This window comes from Nanorana parkeri, unplaced genomic scaffold, assembly GCF_000935625.1.
Source record: "Nanorana parkeri isolate BGI_ZX_2015 unplaced genomic scaffold, ASM93562v1 scaffold1583, whole genome shotgun sequence".
NCBI lineage: Eukaryota > Metazoa > Chordata > Amphibia > Anura > Dicroglossidae > Nanorana > Nanorana parkeri.
Window position 1 is genome coordinate 261,318 of NW_017307851.1, and position 20,179 is coordinate 281,496.

Here is a 20,179-nt window from a genome sequence, read left to right on the forward strand (position 1 = left end):
ATATCAGTGTATACTTAAAGCTAGTTACTATGAGTGAGCTTTTTGCTATTGTTTTTGTGCTATCAAAACATTGAATGGAGGTCCACTTTCTAAACATATGACTTGCATGTCTTCTGGCACTTCAGCCCAGTATCTCCACATTTATTTTAGGTTCAATAATGCACAGAATCCTGTGCAGCATTCACCCCCCAACGAGCTGCTGGTTGAATTAGGTTCTCCTAGCCTGTCTAGAGTACAGGGTTCCATTGTTGCCCCAAAGCATCCACCAACCTACCATCTACTGACCAAGTAGCTGACATCCACACTGCTCATCTTTTTCTAGCAGGGAATTTATTTGATAAAATTGAGTGAGCAGTTCAGGGCACATGATATGAACTTGCAGACTCCAGAAAGAGGACAAAGGTACTCAGAGCCTTCACAGATTAAAATCAAGTCGATCCAGCATTCTGTGAATTCAGTTCATGACTACAAGCCACCAAATGTTGCAGCTTCCAAATCAGTGAGGAGAGACCACCATCAAGGACCGAGCTTCTGCACCAAACCCAGGCCTCAGTCCAAGCACATGGTCCCCCTCCTCGGGCAGAAGGCCTAGGAGGATCAGACAATACATAGCATACCCTCCACAGGCAGGAGGTCTGGGGGAAGACTGACTTTCCATTGTCACTCCCGAACATTTATACCCTCTCCCATCCTGTACCACTGCCAATAAACCACCTACTGAGTGGCTGGGGACACAAATATTCCTAACTGTGATTAGTGCACACTATTTCCAGGGACATTTTCCAGCAGCAGGCAGAAGCAAACAATGACTAGAGCCCAAACCATCAATCAGAATCAGACAAACTGCAGTTGGAAAACTTCTAAATGTAAATAGATGCTCCTGCTTAGGACAGGGTGGCTACACATGTTTCAGAGATCCAGCCCCATCATTTGGTTCCTAAACTGCAAAGAGGTATGAATAACCCCAGGTCCAGCAAGCTTTCATTTGCTCCTTTGTTGCAAACAACAAAGACGTTCTATTGTCTACAGAACCCAATAGCTCAATCTGGCACATACTTGAGTCAGAAACCATATTGAACAATCTGGTCAAGATTTCAATAAGACCAAGCCAGCCTCAAAGCAACCCCACCAATATGTCTACTTCCTCTTCTTTTGTAAATGTGCCTCACTAATAAGCTTTATAATAACATCATTACATTCAGAGTTATATATCAGTATATGTATAATACAGGCTTTAGCTTCACTTTAAACTGTGGCCCGTGGGCCTTTTGTATGCAAATTTCAATCACCCAATGCACGCCAGGTAGACGTCCAAATCAGTCTACAAGAGTGTGTCCACTGGCAATTAAGAGCAAAATGGAAGCAAAGACTCAATGGATGAAAACCTTCTTTTGCAGCATTGCCTCTGCTGGTGTTGGGCAAGCTGTATGGTTTGCATACTTGTGCATTTGTGTTTTGTTGCTGACAAGAATTGTGAAGCATTTCTATAGGACCTGGAATTATGAATTTAAAAGCTAAATGTCCTTTTGCACTTGGTCTGAGCTGCTCTTATTTCTCTGTACAAGTCAATGGATACGAGCGTTGAATACATCTCAAAACAATCAATTTTTTTGTCCTGAAAGCCCCTAAGCACATGCTTTCTCATGGCTGCTTGTGGCTCCCATTTACACAAGTCCACAAGTTCACTGTCCCGAGATAATGTCACAACTGTTAACACAAAAATACATTTTTTAGCCTCAGAAAATGGTAGTTTCAGGGTATAGGGTAAAGCACCCAAACATCAAGAGGTGCACTGGCAGAGCCTAGGACTGGCCGTAGAGAAAATGTGCAAACTTTACAGGTAGTTATGTGTACTAGATTGGGTTTCCCTTGCAACAGGTGGCTGCCTACTACCATTCATGCTGTTCTCCCTCGTAATCTCTTGTAGCTCCCTTATCTGCCTACCTGTGAGTACATGTGTCCCACGTCCCTAGATGTAGAGAGGTCTGTGATGGGCAGGTCCTCTGTGTAGCTGCAGGTGCAGAGATCCCTGAAGTTGGGCAGTGTGGCAGCAGTAACTGGACCTCTACATATTGCAGCCAGTGTTCATTCACATACCAGGAATTCCTTCTGCCTCTCCAGGGTCACGTGTCTAGCACAAGTCAGTAATAATATAAGATAAAGCACAGTGCTGACAATTTGAAGCATCTCTGTACTGGTGTGTTGGCTCCAGCGTGAATGAAGTGTACACACCTAGTTATCTAAATCCCAATGTGTATGAACTCACAGACTTACAAATGATAGAGCCAGCTGCTGCCTGAAAAGACGACCTGCCTTTCCGTTACGATTGCCCCTTAAAGTGCACCTGTGCACAGACTATGAACTTTAAAGTATTTACATATTCCTAACAAGCATTACAAGAGCTTTAAATCAATCCCTTATTGACCCCATAACTGCATTTATTACAAAATAATTAATTCTCAAAGATTACAACAAAAACTCTGCCATGGCAAATAGAAGGTCTGCTTTCTGCTTCCAGGCATCTGGCCCCCCCAAACATGAATGGCCGTTTATAAAGAATTGCCCCTTAAAGTGACATTAAACCCTCAGATTTTTTAACATAAAACAATACAGTAATATGTGACTTACTGTAATCCATGGTTGTTTCCCTTCCCTTTGCTGCTTTTCCTTTTAAATCATCATGTCTTCTCATGCTGGGCAGAACTTCTGTTTTGCAGCAGACTGCCTGGTCTCTGGAATGGATACACGGTGTCTGTGTGTAGTTGTACAACCTGAGCCAGCACTACAGGAAGAGGCACTCACGTGCAAAGGGAAGTTCTCCCCAAGCATGAGAAGACATGAGGATTTAAAAAGGAAGAGCAGCAAAGAGAAGGGAAACTACCATGGATTACAGTAAGGCACACATTACAGTATTGTTTTATGTTAAAAAATCTGAGGGTTTAATGTCACTTTAAAGTGCACCTGTACCCAGACTATGTGTTTACATATTCTTAAAGTGACACTAAACTCAGGAGTTAAATCTTAAAAATGCATTCAGGTACCTTAATTATTAACAAACATGTATCTAACTTGTGTATCACTCGTCCATAGATCCTCAAATCATCTCTGAATTGGTGCTGATACTGTCCTTCCTTCTGGAGGGTGGCTACTTTTATTCCCCATGGTCCCTGTGTGTGTTGTAAAGTAGCCACCGCTCCAAGCTCGCTCCTGTGATGGACTACACTCTCAATACAAATCAGTAAACTAAACGTGAGATTGTAGTCTATCCCGGGAGTGAGCTTGGAGCGGTGACTACTTTACAACACACACAGAGACCATGGGGAACAGAAGTAGCCACCCTCCAGAAGGAAGAGCAGTGCCAGCACCAATTCAGAGATGATTTAGGCTGGGTTCACACCTAGGCGTATTACGCATGCACGTCTGTCGCGCGACCGTCACGCATTTTTTTTACCGCAATTCGCGGTAAAAAAAACCGCGCAACCGCGCGACCGTCGCGCGATTCCGAAGGCTACTTGGCTGTATCCCAATTGAAAACGCCCTCCAAAACAGCCCAAAGAAGTACATGTACTTGTTTGGGCGTCAGCCGTTTTGTAGGGCGTTCAGACGGGCGGAAATACGGAAAGGTGTGAACCATACCCATAGAAAACAATGGGATTTTCATGGTTGTACGTTTTGTAGAGCGTTCGTAGAGCGTTGAACGCCCGACAAAACGGAAAGGTGTGAACGGGGCCTTAAAGATCTACAGCCGAGTGATACACAAATAAGATACATTTTGTTACTAGTTAAGGTACTTGAATGTATTTTTAATATTCAATTTCTAAGTTTAGTGTCACTTTAGGTTTTCAAATATTAAGAACAGATTTGTGACCACTAGACTAGATGGAGCATTCATTGGCATGACTGGAAAGATTCCACTCACGCACAGTGGCCCTCTCACAGCTTCCAACGCAAGTTCAGTAAAAAACTAAAAACAACTCGTGGGAGTTGGACACACCTACTGTAATGTTGTTTCCTTTTATTTCTTGGCAGGAAGCAAATGCTGCAATCTCAATTACAAATTAGTAAACTAAATGTGAGATTGCGCTCTCACACCTCCCACCCCTGGTCTCACCACCATGCCTGCACACAAACTCATCCCAACCCTACTTTCTCCCTTCTTTCTACACAGCACCTGCAATCTCCTTCTACCTCCATGCCTGCACACCTTGTCTCTGCTCTTATCCCCTGAACCATGGTACCTGCCCCCTATCCTTCTTCTTGCACTCACCACAGCGACTGTGCACGCCATCCACTCGCTCTCAGAATTGCTCTTGAACGCCCCCTGTGCTCTCACTTCCCTACCTGCACAGTTTCCCCCCCAACCACTGCACCTGCACCCCAATCCCCCATCACCACCACTGTGCCTGCTTGCTAAAAACCCCATGACCATACCTGCACGCTTCCCCACTGTCACCGCTGCACCTGACCTCCATCATCCCTCACTCTTACCACTGCACCTGCCATTACTTTAACCTCCCGTGTTCTGACCACCACAATTGCAACAATTCCCCCCATCCCTAACCCTTGCCCACCATAGAACGGGCACACTTCATAAGAATACGGTCAAATCATATGAATACAGAACTATTTTTAGCTATATTTTTGCACAGTATAGTTGGAGAACTCTAATACTTGAAGAGAACCAACAATGCATTTGTATAAATGTAACTCTGCACTCTTTAGTTTTTATACCAGAGCCGTCTACCTCCCATGGAAAGCTGTAATGCCCTTAGTTTTCTTTCACGTAATTCCTTTGTTTTAGGGCTGCAACAACTAATTGACATAATCGATAACAATCGCTGATTGAAAAAGTTGTCAACTTTTTCAATCATCGATTAATCGGCTTCCGATTAGTTGGCCTTGTTCACGGCTCCACACACGCTGCGTGCCACACCTCCTCCCCAGCTCACGCTCGCAGCTTCCAGGCCCTCATCCACACGCCACACCTCCTCCCCGCCTCACACTCACTGCCCGCCCACATACACGATCAGCACAGTGACGCGGGGAGAAGAAGTAAGGAGGAGCAGGTGTGGTGGGATGACAGCCGCCGACAGACAGGCCCGATCTCAGAAGCAAGTTGCAGGAAGACTGCTCAGTTAAGCCTGCACTTTCCCACACATGGTGCTCTATAAATGTATTGCTGGGATTTGTATTCCTCTATAGCTGATGGTACATTGTGCTGTATATGATACCATCAGCTATAGAGGAATACAAATCCCAGCAATACATTACACACTGTATGTATAATGTATTGCTGGGATTTGTTGTATTCCTATATAGCTGGTGGTATTCTGCATTGCGCTGCATGGGGGACTACAAATCCCAGCAATAATACATTATACAGCCCAATGCAGAATACCACCAGCTATATTGTACTATTGCTGGGGTTTGTTGTATTCATCTATAGCTGGTGGAATTCTGCATTGTGCTGTATAATGTGTTATTGCTGGGATTTGTAGTCCTCTATAGCCGGTCCCATTCTGCATTCATTGCTGTATAATCTTACAGTTTTCATTTCACTACATTGCACACCACACTTTTTAATTTTTTTTATTTTTTACTTCCACAGCTCCAAGCTCGCTCCGGTGATGGACTACAATCTCAATACAAACTAGTAGTCCCATTACTGGAGCCATTTTTGAAAATGTATTTTATTTTTTATCCGATTAACCGATTAATCAAACTTAATAATCGGCTAACTAATTGATTTTGAAAGTAATCGTTAGCTGCAGCTCTACTTTGTTTTATCACAGTTTTGAGTGTCTGTTATTGACATGTAGCTCAGCCAGTCTAGCTCACCTTTCTCTGACAATGAGAGAATACAAGTAAAGAATAAAAAAAAAAATCCCCGAGAGATACTGTTGCACTGTTATAAAAAATTAGCAATGGAGATTCAGATTATGACAATTGCTCATTAATGACTGGTTCTCTTTAAGCTGAGCTGACATTAACTGTGTAAAAGCAATCTTATTTTTCAGGCAGTTTCAGCATGATCATTTGCTGTGAGGGTGTTCTGATAAAAATAGCATGAGATCAGCCCTGAAACACAAGGACCCGGGTGTGCCAAACTGCTTTTCCTTATGTTACCAGAATTCTAAAACATAAAATCTGTCAATAGAAAGAGGCCCAGAAAAGTAGCGCTGGAAATTAAAGAACTTTTTGAAGCTCTAATTAACATCTTAATTGGAAATGTAACAAAAAAATGATGTCATTTCAGAGAACAAAAACACTCTTTGAAATAGAAAAAAAAGCTTTTACAAAAATATGTTTTCTGAAGGGGCAAAACCCATGACTGATGGATTCGTCAATTTTTGTCCCTCTGTTAAAACCCCCAATAAACACACAGACACGTAATGTTACAAGGAGTGCCCGCCTTTTTGGGTCTGGTACTGCACGTACATTACAGGAAGTTGGCTCTTGTTAGCTGTGCAGACTAGGGGTTAGGGTTGCCACCTTTTCTTCAAGCAAAACCTGAACACCCTAGCGATGAGCGGACATTTGTTGGGGGGAGAATGAGTCATGGCTTATTCATATGTAAATAGCGCCGCCCATTAATATGTAAATATCACAGTTGAGACTATTTGAACTAGGGGGCCAGTAGCCCCTATCTAAATTTTGGTTGCCCCTGTCTGCCTGACATCTTGTGCCGGGTTACTGCTGCCATGAAACCCTACTAGGGGATGCCCGCCTCTTCTTCTGGGTCACTGAGGTTTTTACTGCTGTCTGTATCCTCAATAGAAAGGTTTAACCTCACGTCCTGTCCTTGAGACAACAGGAAGTGAAAGGAAATCGACTCCTAGGAAGGAAAATTCACTCCTATAAGAGTGATCATGGGAAAGAGGTGTCTCCACTGAAGCTTTATCACCAATCCTTGTTTCCACGCAGTGGCGTCACAAGGGGGGTGCAGCCCACACCCGGATGACACCATTGGAGGGGTGACACCAAAAATGTCACCCCCCTCTGAAAAGTCGGGTGCTCGGTCATGGACCGAACGCCCGACAGTATTAGGAGAGAGGAGGGGACCCGGCGGCATACCTTATCCCGCCAGGTGGCCGTCTCCTCCTCTCTCTGCCGGCGTCCATCACCAAGATGGCCGCCGGCGGGTATCAGAATACTGCCGCGCGAGCGCGATGACGTCATCGCGCACATGCATGGGGACGTCTCGGCGGGGTGACACTCGGACACTGCTCCGGGTGTCACCCAGCTCGGGACGCCCCTGTTTCCACGACAATCCACAATTTCCAAAATCCAATTGTCACAGGGACAGGAAGTGAGGTGAAATCTTCTGAACAGGGGCACACACAGCAAAACAAACTTTACAGGGGGTGAACGCTTCCCTATGCTATCCAAAACACTTAAAAATTTACCTGTTCCAACTTGCATACAAATTCAACTTAAGAACAAACCTACAGACCCTATCTTGTTCGTAACCCAGGGACTGCCTGTACACATTAATGTATAGCAACTTGAAAATCTCCACAGGCATGCGTACGGCTGTCCAGCCGCCTACACTCATTCAATACTATGGGGGGCTGTACTCCGCAGCTGTGTATCCCTGGCATGGACATACATCTGCCATTTACATTCTATGGCCTCATGAAGCCTAAATGGTGGAGATATTTCCCCTCCCCCCCGGTGCAGGGAAACTTCTTAACTCCCATATACACCAGGTCGCCCCAATCATCTTGCTCTTCTTGATTTCTGCACTTCCAATTTTCTTTTGACACAATGTCACCTTATAATTAACTAGAATGGGTGACAGCTGCTGCTTCTTAACGGAAGATTAGGGATTCCTGCTGCAGGAAATTGCAAGTTCTTGCCACAGTAATCCCTAATTGCACCTATAGTGTAGGTGGGAATGGAGCCTAAAGGTGCCCATACACCTTACGATTATCGGACGAAACTTTTCGTCCGATGATCGAATAGTCGTACGATTTTCGTACGGCAGCCCCATCCTGCCCCGATGATCGCAAGATTAATTTAGCCGTAATTAACTAAAAGCACCTGGACGAAATGCGGTAATTGATTTGCCGTATTTTCGTTAGCGCAGGCGCAGTGTAGATCGTACGACTTTTGACGGAAGTTTTCAAACATGCTTGACCGGGTTGTCTCTCCTCTCTCTCTCCTGGCTGTCTCTCCTCTCTTTCCTGGCTGTCTCTCCTCTCTCTCCTGGCTGTCTCTCCTCTCTCTCTCCTGGTTGTCTCTCCTCAATTTCTCCCCTAGCTGTCTCTCCTCTCTCCCCTAGCTGTCTCTCCTCTCTTTATCCTGGATGTCTCTCCTCTCTCTCCCCTGGCTGTCTCTCCTCTCTCTCCCCTGGCTGTCTCTCCTCGCTCCCTCTCCTGGCTGTCTCTCCTCACTCTTTCTCCACTGGCTGTCTCTCCTGTCTCTCTCTCTCCTGATTGTCTCTCCTCACTATCTTCCCTAGCTATCTCTCCTCATTCTTTCTCCTGATTGTCTCTCCTCACTATCTTCCCTAGCTATCTCTCCTCATTCTTTCTCCTGGATGTCTCTCCTCACTATCTTCCCTAGCTATCTCTCCTCATTCTTTCTCCTGGATGTCTCTCCTCACTATCTTCCCTAGCTATCTCTTCTCATTCTTTCTCCTGCATGTCTCTCCTCTCTCTCTCTCTCCTCTGGGTGTCTCTCCTCTTTCTCTCCTAGCTGTCCCTCCTCTTTCTCTCCTAGCTGTCCCTCCTCTCTCTCTCCTGGATGTCTCTCCTCACTCTCTCCCCTGGCTGTTCCTCCTCTATCTCTCCTGGATGTCCCTCCTCACTCTCTCCCCCAACTGTCTCTTCTCACTTTTTCTCCTGGATGTCTCTTCTCCCTCTCCCTCCCTTATCTGTTTCTCCTCGCACTTTCTCCTGGATGTCTCTCCTCATTCTCTCTTCTGGCAGTCTCTTCGTGCTCTCTCTCTCTCCTGACTGTCTCTCCTCTCTCTCTCTCTCTCGCTCTTTCCTGTTTGTCTCTCCTCTCTTCTTCAATAAAGGCCTACCTACCAGCAATGTTTATTAAACAGGACTTCCACTTTAAGTCCAAACCTGCTCTAAAAAATAGAAATTGATGTCCGATAGGCTACTAGAGGTTATTCTTTTCATGAACAAGGCTTTATATGTCTGTTGTTAAAAAAAAGAAGTGATGCATGATAACATAATTATGGCATTAGAAGGTGACTTGTCTATCATTGTCTGTGTTGCCATGACAACCACAAAGCACATGCGCAGAACAGTCTGGTCTCATGTGAACACTTGATTACACTCAACTGATAGACACTGACTGTGTATACAGTCCCAGCAGAGCTGAATCCCAAGGATTAGCATATGCTAAAAGGCCAAAACCACTCCAAATCTTATTTTGATTTTGTATTTTGTATGGATACTAGTGAATGCTGAATCACTTGCTGGCTTAGATTGTCCTCTTGTGCAAGAGTTGCTTTTAAAGATAAGCATTAAGATTTGTGTATCTGTAAGAATCTTAACCTCCATTCTGAACTTGTTACAACTGTGTACAATTGGTGGCTGTGTTCTGTGTTTCTCTTGTATTCTCTCCCTGTCATAGCAGAAATGTCAGCCCAGTGTCAGCCTGTAAAGCCCCCATAATAAATGTGTTGCTTACCACTGAACTCTGGGTTACCTATTACATAGCTCTGCATTACTTACTACTGAACTCTGTATTGCCTACCACTGAACTCTGCATTACTTATTGGTACATATATTGGTACATATACGTCCTCATCCCGAAGTGGTTATACTAACATCATAGCTGCTGCTGCAGTCATGATCTTGATAACATTTTTTTCCAGCAGGCAAAGGCAGAAGCCAGCCAGATCACTTGTAGCAGCCAGTTTTCGTGGTTGCTCCCTCCTCTGGGGGGCCTGGGACCATAGCGACGAGTGTCAGGATGGAGAGTGGGAGCAGACCAAGGATCCTCTATTCCCTGATCTGCCCTGTGATGAATAAAGCAGGGAAGTGCTCCCTTTACACAGGCGATCAAGCACAGTCCTGTGCTTAAAGGAGAACTATGAGGTGAGTGATTTTCACTCACCTCATAGTTCTAGCCGACCTGTGACAATGAGTTTGTCATATTGCAGGGCAGGAGAGACATCAGGCATCTAATAGTCTGCTGATGTCTCCATAAAGAAAACTTGTCACCTCCAAACACTATCACATAGGGGCTTGTTCGGCCCTTTGTGATAGCAATAACGTTGAGTGACAGAAAGTAAAAAGTGTTTAAAAAGAAACAAATAATAAAATATATAAGATAAAATAAAAAGATTAAAACCAACCATCTGCGTGCAAATTAAAGCGGACATGTACAGTAAAAAATCAAATTCTCCCAATGCATCCCTCTAGGTATGATGATGAATAATAACATAGACATGTCAGGTGTAAAATGCTGCGATTGTGAAATACTTACACTTGCAAAGCATTCACTTCCTGCTTTGAAAGGGTAAAATGACTTCAGTTTGCCAAAACAATGCACACTGGTATTGCCTTGTCATCAGCAGAGCATTGTTGGGAAATCTCATCTGTAATCTCATGAGATCTCCGGGAAAGGCATTTTCCTCGACTTGGATGATGTGTATGGTCACATTTCCTAGTGACATGTCTAGTCATATGTGGCAAAGTTTCAGGAAGTAAAAGGAGAGCTAGTAATCTGCCCTTAGTAAACATGGCCGCTGTCAGAAGACTGGGGAAGAAAAGAGAAATAAGGTATGCAAGGAATAAATACCCGGCATTTATCTAGAAGTGTTTCTAGATTGTCATTACTAAACATATCTAAAGGTGTGTCTGTTGTTATTTTAAAGAGAAGGGTAAAGGTCCATTTTAACAGGCACCCGTAGGGCATGCATGTGTACGTAAAAGACACTTTTGTCACACATGTTGGGTATCACTGCGAGCACTGCATGGCACAATAATACTAGGGCCAATATTTATATGTATATCTAAATTGGTGACCTGTAGGGGCCCTTAAAGCATCATCTATAGACTTTTTGGGTACTGAATTTTGTTGCCGTTTCACATACGCACACAATTTTTATCCTGGGCATGTTGGGTATCTACTTAGGCGTTGTAACCTCATCTTTTATATTTTACAAAAAAATGGGTGTGTTTTGGGGCACTACGTTTTACTTAAAGTGACATTAAAACCAAACATTTGTTTCCCTCCCCCAATGTTAATTAAAGTGCTTACCTTAAATGATGTCTCTTAATCCGATCTTCTTCTTCTTTCCTGTCATTTTCAGCCTTCTCTCCAGCGCTGCTGCAGCTCTCCGATCCAGCGCTGACTCCTCTGTACTTGCTGGCACTTCCTGTCCCACGGTGTCTGCATGCGGATGCACGCGTCCATAGACTTACCTTGCGTTTCTCCTCGTCTCCCGGCCGAAAATCCGAGCTGCGTGTGCGCCCGCCCCAAGATGCTTTGCGGCCGCCCGAGAATTTTCAGATTTTCGTACAGGAGCGCCGCGAGGAAGACACGGGTAAGTTTAAACCGATTTTTTGCTAGCAGTAGATATATGCAAAAAAACGTGAGGGTTTAGAAACCCTTTAAGTGTATTTTTCACAAACGTTTTGGGTTTGATAAAGAGCTGAGCTAATATTGTGCAGCATAAAAATTTGCAACCGCCAACATTTTATTCTACAGGGTCTTGGCTTTCAGAAAATATATAATGTTTGGGGGTTTGAAGTAATTTTTCAGGCCTAAAATGTGGATTATAACATGTGTGCAAAAAACTAAAAAAAATGCCTTGGCATTGAAAGGGTCCTTAAGGGGTTAAAGTAATTTTCTATCCAAAAATTCAGATTTTAGTGTGAGTGAAAAATGAAAAAAAGGTTCCGGTACTAAGGTGGTTAAGATTTAAAAATTACAGTCGCATGGCTGAAAATTAAGATTTGTATTCTTAGGTTAAATCTTCGCGAATTGTGTTTGTATAAATGAAATTGGTTTTGCAAAAGAAAAGTGGAGTGTACCTTAAAATTCTCAACCCTATCATTGCATGCATTGGACCCGGTATGGAGCGCAGACTGTCAGCGTTAGTCCGGTCCTAATTAGGGTCTATCTTGGAGGGATGTGCTATAAAAAGCCTCGTTTCATCTCTGGGTTTTCAGCAGAGTGAGTGGGATTGGGCCAGCAGGAGCTGGCTGCTATGGTTACACTCTTCACCATCTCTGACTGCCAGCGATACAAGTTACAATTAATCTCAGGGACTCTGGGAGGCAGTTTTCACTCATTTGCAATGTGCAATGCGTAACACATGTCAGAGACAATCAACGTCTGCACAGAGATCCACACCTTTTAATAAATTCCACTCCACAACATGCACGATCCCAAGACGCACAACACGGCGTAGAAAAATAAGACGTTGTTAGCGTCGGTAGGAAACTATACTTATGACAAGAATGCAAGTAACAAACCTGATAGAAGATATCTGTATGTATGCTGAACAGTGATGTCCTTGCTTTCAGTTTGACGGACAGGTTAGGCTATCACTGGAGATAAGATGATATAAAAAATGGGCAATTTCATGCCATTTGGGTATTTGTCCTAAAGCATGGCTCCCAACTATCCCAGATCTGAAGGGATGGTGCCTTTAGGAGCCCCCCTTTGTTTCTCCTCCTGCCACAATTGTCCCACTCTTAGATGCATCAGATCTTGGATCACTCTTAGACACATTATTACTATTTATAAAGCACGAGAGGCGTCCCGAGGCAGGGTGACACCCGATGCATGTACCGGGTGACACCCCGCAGTGATGTCATCGCGCATGCGCGTGATGACGTCACGCGTGACACCACTGTTACCTGCCGGCGGCCATCTTGGTGATGGATGCCGGCAGAGAGAGGATGGGAGGTCACCCGGCGAGATAAGGTATGCCAAAAAGACTGTCAATCATTTTGGTGTCACCCGGGTGCGGGCCGCACCCCCGTTGTGACGCCACTGTATAGCACCAACAATTTTACACAGCACATTCAGATCAGTCCCTGCTCTTGAGGAACTTACAATCCTATTCCACATACATATGTAGCCCCCACCACCTTTTGTGGAATGGCTACTAGAAATGGAGTGATTGCCAGAGCTGTATTCAGTCTTTAGTTGGCATTTATCTGGTTAATTCCAGGTGTTCTAGCATTGATTGTACCTACCTGAGTGGAGTGTGACTCTGCTGCAGTGTGGGAGGACATTATGAGTGCGTGTGGCTTGCCAGCCAATTACTGGTGGTTTCATGGCCAGTGGTGCATGCTGGTATTATAGGAGGCTGATATCAGGACAGGTTCAGTTACATACACTAGCTGCTTTGCCCATGTAGATCTTTTGCTGTTCCCCAGCTACACAAATCCATTTTCACTTTGCTCCCCCGTCATTCCGTTCACACATCAGGCGCATAGTTTCAACTAAAGCTGGCCATACACTGCTCGAATTTTGGATGAAACCTATTGCCAAAATGCGAGCACTGCATGGCACCATTGGCACCCCTCTGTTGAACGAAAGTTGATTTTCCAATTGCTTTTTGTCAAAAGCGCCAGTCCCAAAATTCTCAGTTTAGCGCGGAGGGGAGAATTAAAATGTTTTTTCTCATTCTACCCTTGGGGCTGAATGAGAAAAAAAACCACCCAGTGTATGGCCAGCTTAAGAGCTTACACAGGGCTAAAGATCCTCTTCATGTCCCCACATGACAGAGCTAGGCCAATCATCAATCACCAGCACTGTTACCTGGGAGAAAGTAAAATGAGTCAGGTGGTCTTCCATACTAGCAAATACCGGGTGTTTCTATTTGCTCCTGGAAGCCGAATGGGAGTGGTGGTGGGAGTGAAGGGAAGGCATGCGTGCTGACTCCAGCAGTTATATTGGCAATGCAATTGCATTAGTGTTTATTTACTGCATATTGCCATAGTTATTGTTTTGTGTTATGCTGCCACCTTGTGGTCATTGTTTTATTACACTTATTTTCCTGTGTATCCTCCCCTATTGTATGATGCAATTTCCTCCTTCCCCATTATGAGTTTCTGTTATCCTTAATGCAAGACATGCTGAGGTGAGGAGATAAATATTCCTTTTGACCTTCAAAAACAAACATCTAACAAACCATGTTGTTTGTCTGAGCCCTTCTGCATGTACTAAAGATATTTGTGGATGCAAAAGTATTTGGTGAGTTCAGCTATCTGGTGAATATAGTCCGTGGTGATTGTATATGGTATATACAGGTCAGGTATAGAGGTCTCAGGAAGGAATAAAGGTCTCAGGAACGAATAAATCACTTTTACAACAACTGGAGCCAGAATAGTGTGTGCTGCTGAGGTTAAGTTGGTTAACCTGTTAATCCTTCACTCTTCTTTCCATCTGAATGCTTAAATATACAGTATCTTGCAGACAGATTTAGCAGGTGTTTCCTCCTTGCTTGTAGATGGGACTGAAGCCTCTTTTCACATGTTTCTGTGTTCTGCAACATCACTTCCGTTACTTGATTAATGCTGCAGTGTACTCTGGGCCAGTTTACCACAAGGCCAACCGAGCAGGGAGTAGAGGGGCAGCAGGGATTAGAGGGGCAGCAGGGGTGTCGAATTCCTATCTCCCGATGCCCAGGACATGCAGTTCCTGGCGCCGGGGGGGGGGGCAGTTGTTTTCCACATTTAGCCCTGTCGCCAAGATTACTTGTATGCAGCCTGCATATAGGGGGAGCATTGGGGAGCCTGGCATTGGGGCAGCAGAGAGATTAAATTTGTGCCTGGGTGCAGTGGCGTCACAAGGGGGGTGCGGCCCACACCCGGGTGCCACCATTGGAATGGGTGACACCAATATGACTGACAGTCATTTTGGTGTCACCCCTTAGGAAATGTCGGGCACCCGGTCACGGACCGAGAGCCTGACAGTGTCAAGAGAGAGGGGACCCGGTGGCATACCTTATCCCACCGGGTGAACGTCCCCTCCTCTCTCTGGCGGCGTCCATCACCAAGATGGCCACGGGCAGGCGTCAAAAAGACCACTGCGAATGCGAGATGACGTCAACGGGTGCGCGCGGCAACATCACGGGTGTGTGTGATGACGTCACGGGGGGGTGTCACCCGGTCCCCGCCCCCGCGTGACACTCACCCTCGGGACGCCACTGCCTGAGTGTACTCAACGAAAGGGTAGCACTGAAACCAGTGAGGAACTGCTGCACTTTACTTTAGATTGAGAGTCGATCACAGCAAAAGGACGCCAACCACTTGAAAGTTATATCTAGCTGGAAGACAAGCTGCAGAAGATAAATGCCACAAAGACGGTTGGAGCCTCATACCAAATAGGCCGTGCTGTGAAAGCCAATTTACATACAGGATGTTTACATGCATGAGTAGCGTGTGCCTCTAAGAACAGATATAAAAATATCTTTCAGTGGGAGGAACAATTATGCTTTCCTCTTCGCAAGCAGATCTGTACAGTGAACCAAACTGACCTTCCGATCTTTCATCAAGCATAGCTGTCTCTTCTGATCACTCAGTGTTTTGTATCTGCGTGTTCCGTCCAGGTCACGTCAGGTAAGACGTAGATGGAAACGTAGGGAATGACTGATAAAATACTGCAAAATCCAATATACAAGGGGGAAGTATCGGGGGATGGTAATAAAATGGCCAATGATCGATTCAACAATTGCTCAAGGTTTTTTTGCTGTCAAATGGATGTCAAACCATTCAAAGCATACCCATTGTGGGAATGTAACCACTTCCCGTCCGCCGAACGCTGAAAGACGGCCAGACGGGAGTCTCCTGGATGCGGGTGGGCATCTTTAGACGTCCTTCGTGCCCGCTCGGGATTTTAAACGGCCAGGCCGTTTACATACAAGCGGTCCGGCGTCTTTAAAGATGCCCAATTGCTTGTATTATGCAAGTCAGGGTGACCCCACCTTACCTCTTTTCGCCGTCGCCGTTCTCGCCGCCGTCTCCGCGATCCCGGGCATCATCTATCCCGGGCGATGTGGTGGCTCTGTGCACCGAGAACAGAGGGAGTTCAGTACAGATCTCCCTCCGCTCTCCTCCCGGTCTCTGAATGTAGGATGTGATGTATGTTACATCACTTCCGCATTCCCCTGTCACTCTCCGGTACAGAAACCGGAGAGAAGCTGATGAAGCACATCTGTGCTTCATCAGCTTCTCTAGGGGAGTCCCTAGTTGACATTAGGGGTCTTAGAGACCCCTGATGTCTCCATAAAGGGGACCTGTCACTGTAATTGGTTATTACATAGGGGACTTCTTAGCACCCTATGTGATAACAATAAAGTTAAGTGTAAAAAAAAAAAGTTTTAAAAAAAATTGCTCACAAAATAAATACAATTTACACACACACAAATAAAAAAAAAAAACACAAAAGTTTTTTAAAGTCCACCACCCCCACATAGATGCACAAAAATGCGTTAGGTCTGCCTAACCGCAAAAGTGACGATTGCACCCATTATGCCGCACATGTTACATATCGCCATGAATGTCGCAGTGAGAGCAATAATTCTAGGCCCATCAGTCACTGATAACACTAAACTGATGAGCGCTAAACTCTTTTAAAGCAACGCCTATGGCCAATTTTGGCTATGATAGTTTTTTGCGATTTCGCGGGCGTGCGCAATTTTAAGGCTTGACATGTTTGGTGTCTATTTATCCGATGCGACCCCGCCTTTTATATTTTACCAAAAAATTGGGTAAAAATAAATGTTTCCTAAAATAATAAAGGGTAGACCGTTTTTTTTTTTTATATTCTGTACTTTTTTGTTATATAGTAAAAAATAAAAACCCCCAGTGGTGAATAAATACCACCAAAAGAAAGCTCCATCTGTCCCCATAAAATGGTATAAAATTAGTTTCAGTACAGCGCTGCATGACGGAATAAACGTCAGTTGAAGTACCGCAGCGCTGAATACTGAAAAATGGCCGGGACAGGAAGGGGGTGTAAACACTCCGGTCAGCAAGTGGTTAAGCTTGCCCAGTTTACACACCAACGTACTTGGACATTTGGAATATTCTTTAGTGGATAATCCAGAGTAATCCAGCAGTAATTTTCATGATGCAGCCAACGTTACATTCACAGTTCATAATGGTTTGTCATTTTCAAATGGCAAAGCCTGGACTTTCCTAGTAATTCCCTACTCCATATTTCCCCTTTGCACCCGCCCCCAAGAAATGATCCAGACAATGATATAACTTGTCTGCAAATGGAGGAAGAATGTGATCAAATCTAAGGATCAGTTCTTTATAGTGTCAGCAGTAAGTACGATGCGGAAGGGTTAGGTTAGTGTTAGGGGTTAGATGAGGGTCAGGGGTTATTGAGTTTATTTTAATTGTTAAAGTAGTGTGGCAGGGTGTGGCAATGCCATGGAGTATGCTGGCAACACAATCACCCAGGACTCTCAGCCAGAGAGAGAGGCTGCAGAATTTAAATCGTTTTGCAGGGAAGAAGCTGGCCTTTCCGTTTCTTCCGGTTTTTCCGGATTAGTGCTGGGATCTGGATCTCCGGAGATTTCTTACAGTTCTGGGTGGGATGAAATCTCCAGTGCTGAGGTCAGGTGTTGCCAGTAATCAGGTGGCTGAGAGCAGCCTCATTCAGAGCCCAGACCAGAGCTCAATGCTGGAGGCACACAAGGGTCAAGCCAAGCCAGTGGTGTGCAGGAGGCACACGGCCACAAGCAGACTCTTGGTGCGTGCTGGACGCAGGTGGAACAGCCAAGCGAGGCTGGGGAAGGTTGGTGACCCAAGGGACCTGGTGGACGCAAGGCTGAGAGAGCAGTGTGAGTGCTCATGAGGGGTGAGCAGTATGAGTATCCCACAGAGGTGTGCTGAGGACTGTATATGCTGAGGAAAAGCGGATTATTATAAGAAGCGCATGAACTGTTCTGTTTCATTTATGTTGAAGAGGAATAAAGACTGTCCTGTTTATGTTCAAGTCGGCTTTAAGACTGGTCCTTAAGTGCTCACCATTGGGCTATATTCTCCAAACATTACAGTACATACAGTATATACCCTAACTGCAAAACGTTTACTTTGCTAAAGCACGTGTGTAGATCCATCCCAGCATTTGCTGAGCCTCGTTTCATGAGTTTTCTGATGGTGATAACAGAGGGACAAGCCTAAGCAATGTATGTTGGCCCAGCCACTTGTACCTTCCATTAGGAGTGCAACAAGCACAACAGGGAGACTTTTTTTTAAATCCTGCCCTCAGAGGAATACAAAGTCTGCCACTGCGGACCTCAGCCTGAGAAATGCTAGTTACCTGCCTGTGTCTAGCTTCAATACTTTGATTTACAATTTATTTATTCTGTTTTCAAGAAGAAGAAAGTTACATACAATTGCAGAAGAGTACAAAAACAGATCAGCAGAGACAGTATATCCCTGTCTATACAATAGCAGCTTTGTAGTCCAACTATTTGCAAAAAACCCCCCCCAAAAAAACCAAAGCAAGATAAGCAAATGTGAGAGATAAAAAGTTAGAAGAAAGCATGCACAATGTCCATGACTGAAGAGGGATGGGAGAAACAAGAAAATAACAAAATAAAAAGGGCTGCAAGGGGATTAAGCCAATTGTGGCCAACATCCTAGCCAAAGAGTGTTTTTTAAAAATGTATTACAGGTATTTATATAGCGCTGACAATTTACACAGTGCTTTACATAGTTGCACATTCACATCAGTCCCTGCCCTCAAGGAGCTTACAAACTAAGGTCCCTATCTCACATGCATACATATAGGGCAAATTTAGAGAGGAGCCAATTAACCTTCCAGCATGTCTTTGGAGTGTGGGAGGAAACCGGAGTACGTGGAAGCCCAAGCAAGCACAGGGAGAACATGCAAACTCCTTGCAGATAGTGACCCGGGCACCCCTCTGCTGCAGGGCAGAAGCGCTAATCACTACACTACTGTGCTCTCAGACAACAAGAGCTAGTCTGATGGAGATTGAGAAAGGTAGGTAGGGTAGGAAGGGAATGGAAAGAAGAGACAAACGAGGAGAGAAGAGAAGAGGGAAAAAAGGGGGATGGGTATGGTGCATATGGGGTCCAGTCTGGGTCTCCATTCTCACAAATTATGAGATTCTCTCATCACAGCGAGAGTATGAAGCAATCTAAGTTCATAGGTGTTGGAACTTCTTGCACAGCCTCACAGAGAAACACAAGTACACAGTCTGATATGCATGCTGCACATGGCTTGGAAACAGGAAGGAAGCCACAGCTTTATTCTCTACCTTATTCAATACAACAGAGTATATACCATAGATATATAACCGAACTTATAAACACTGCCATCTAGTGACCTAAATTGTATACTGCAGAAGTTGTTGCTATAAACACAGTTCTATGTATTCTAACAATAGGGTGGTTCTAATCCAGTCATGGTGACCATATATTAAAGTGATATATTAAAGTGATATCAAAGTCAAAAGGTTTTTAAGCTATTTTAAATTCTGATTAAATCACTTACAATATAATAAGCTAAATAAGCTAAATATAATAAACAATTATGTCTGGATCCGCCCAGCTGCGTGACTGACCGCTGGCTCTGCCTATCTAGAGGCAGAGCCAGCTGTACCCGCCCCCTCCCCCGTCCGTTCCGCCAGTCAGCGCTGGCGGATCGGAGCGGGGAATCCAGCCCCTCCCCTGTCACGGCAGAGAGCCGTGACAGGATCGAGAGGTGAGCGAACGCCGGTATGTGTTTGCTCACCTCCCGATCTACTGAGCCCACCTGTGACAGTCTCATTGTCACAGGTCGGCTAGAACTATGCTGGGAGCCCCCATTCATCCTCTAGTCCCTGCCTGAACACTCATGGGGCACAGAACAAGACTCATACACCAATCAAGGCCAGACCTTATAAAGCCTCCAAAATAATACAAACACTGTGCTTCTACAGTGGAACGTATCACTCCAAACACCATTTCACAAGTTCCTCTCCTAGACAGGCAGGTGAAGAACATTAACATACAGGATTTTGCATCACGTACTGTACTGTTTGCCTTCAGTTTGTTTATCAGCCGCTGCAGCTACCTGACCAAATGCCTGATATGATACATTTGGTACTTTGCCAGATATAATTATTGATTCAGCAGAACTGCGAGGGCTGAGGGACGTCCTCTTTCTGGAAATCCACGAAGGAAGCAGGTTGTCCCACCCTCCCTCCCTGAATTTGTGGGGGTGGGGG

The 20,179-nt window shown here is 44.9% G+C and overlaps 1 protein-coding gene across 1 annotated transcript in view; it reads right to left on the minus strand.

The window, feature by feature from the left end:
- The window catches only part of LZTS3 (leucine zipper tumor suppressor family member 3), a 75,079-nt gene that overhangs the window by 19,948 nt on the left and 34,952 nt on the right, over positions 1-20,179 (minus strand). The window lies entirely within an intron of this gene.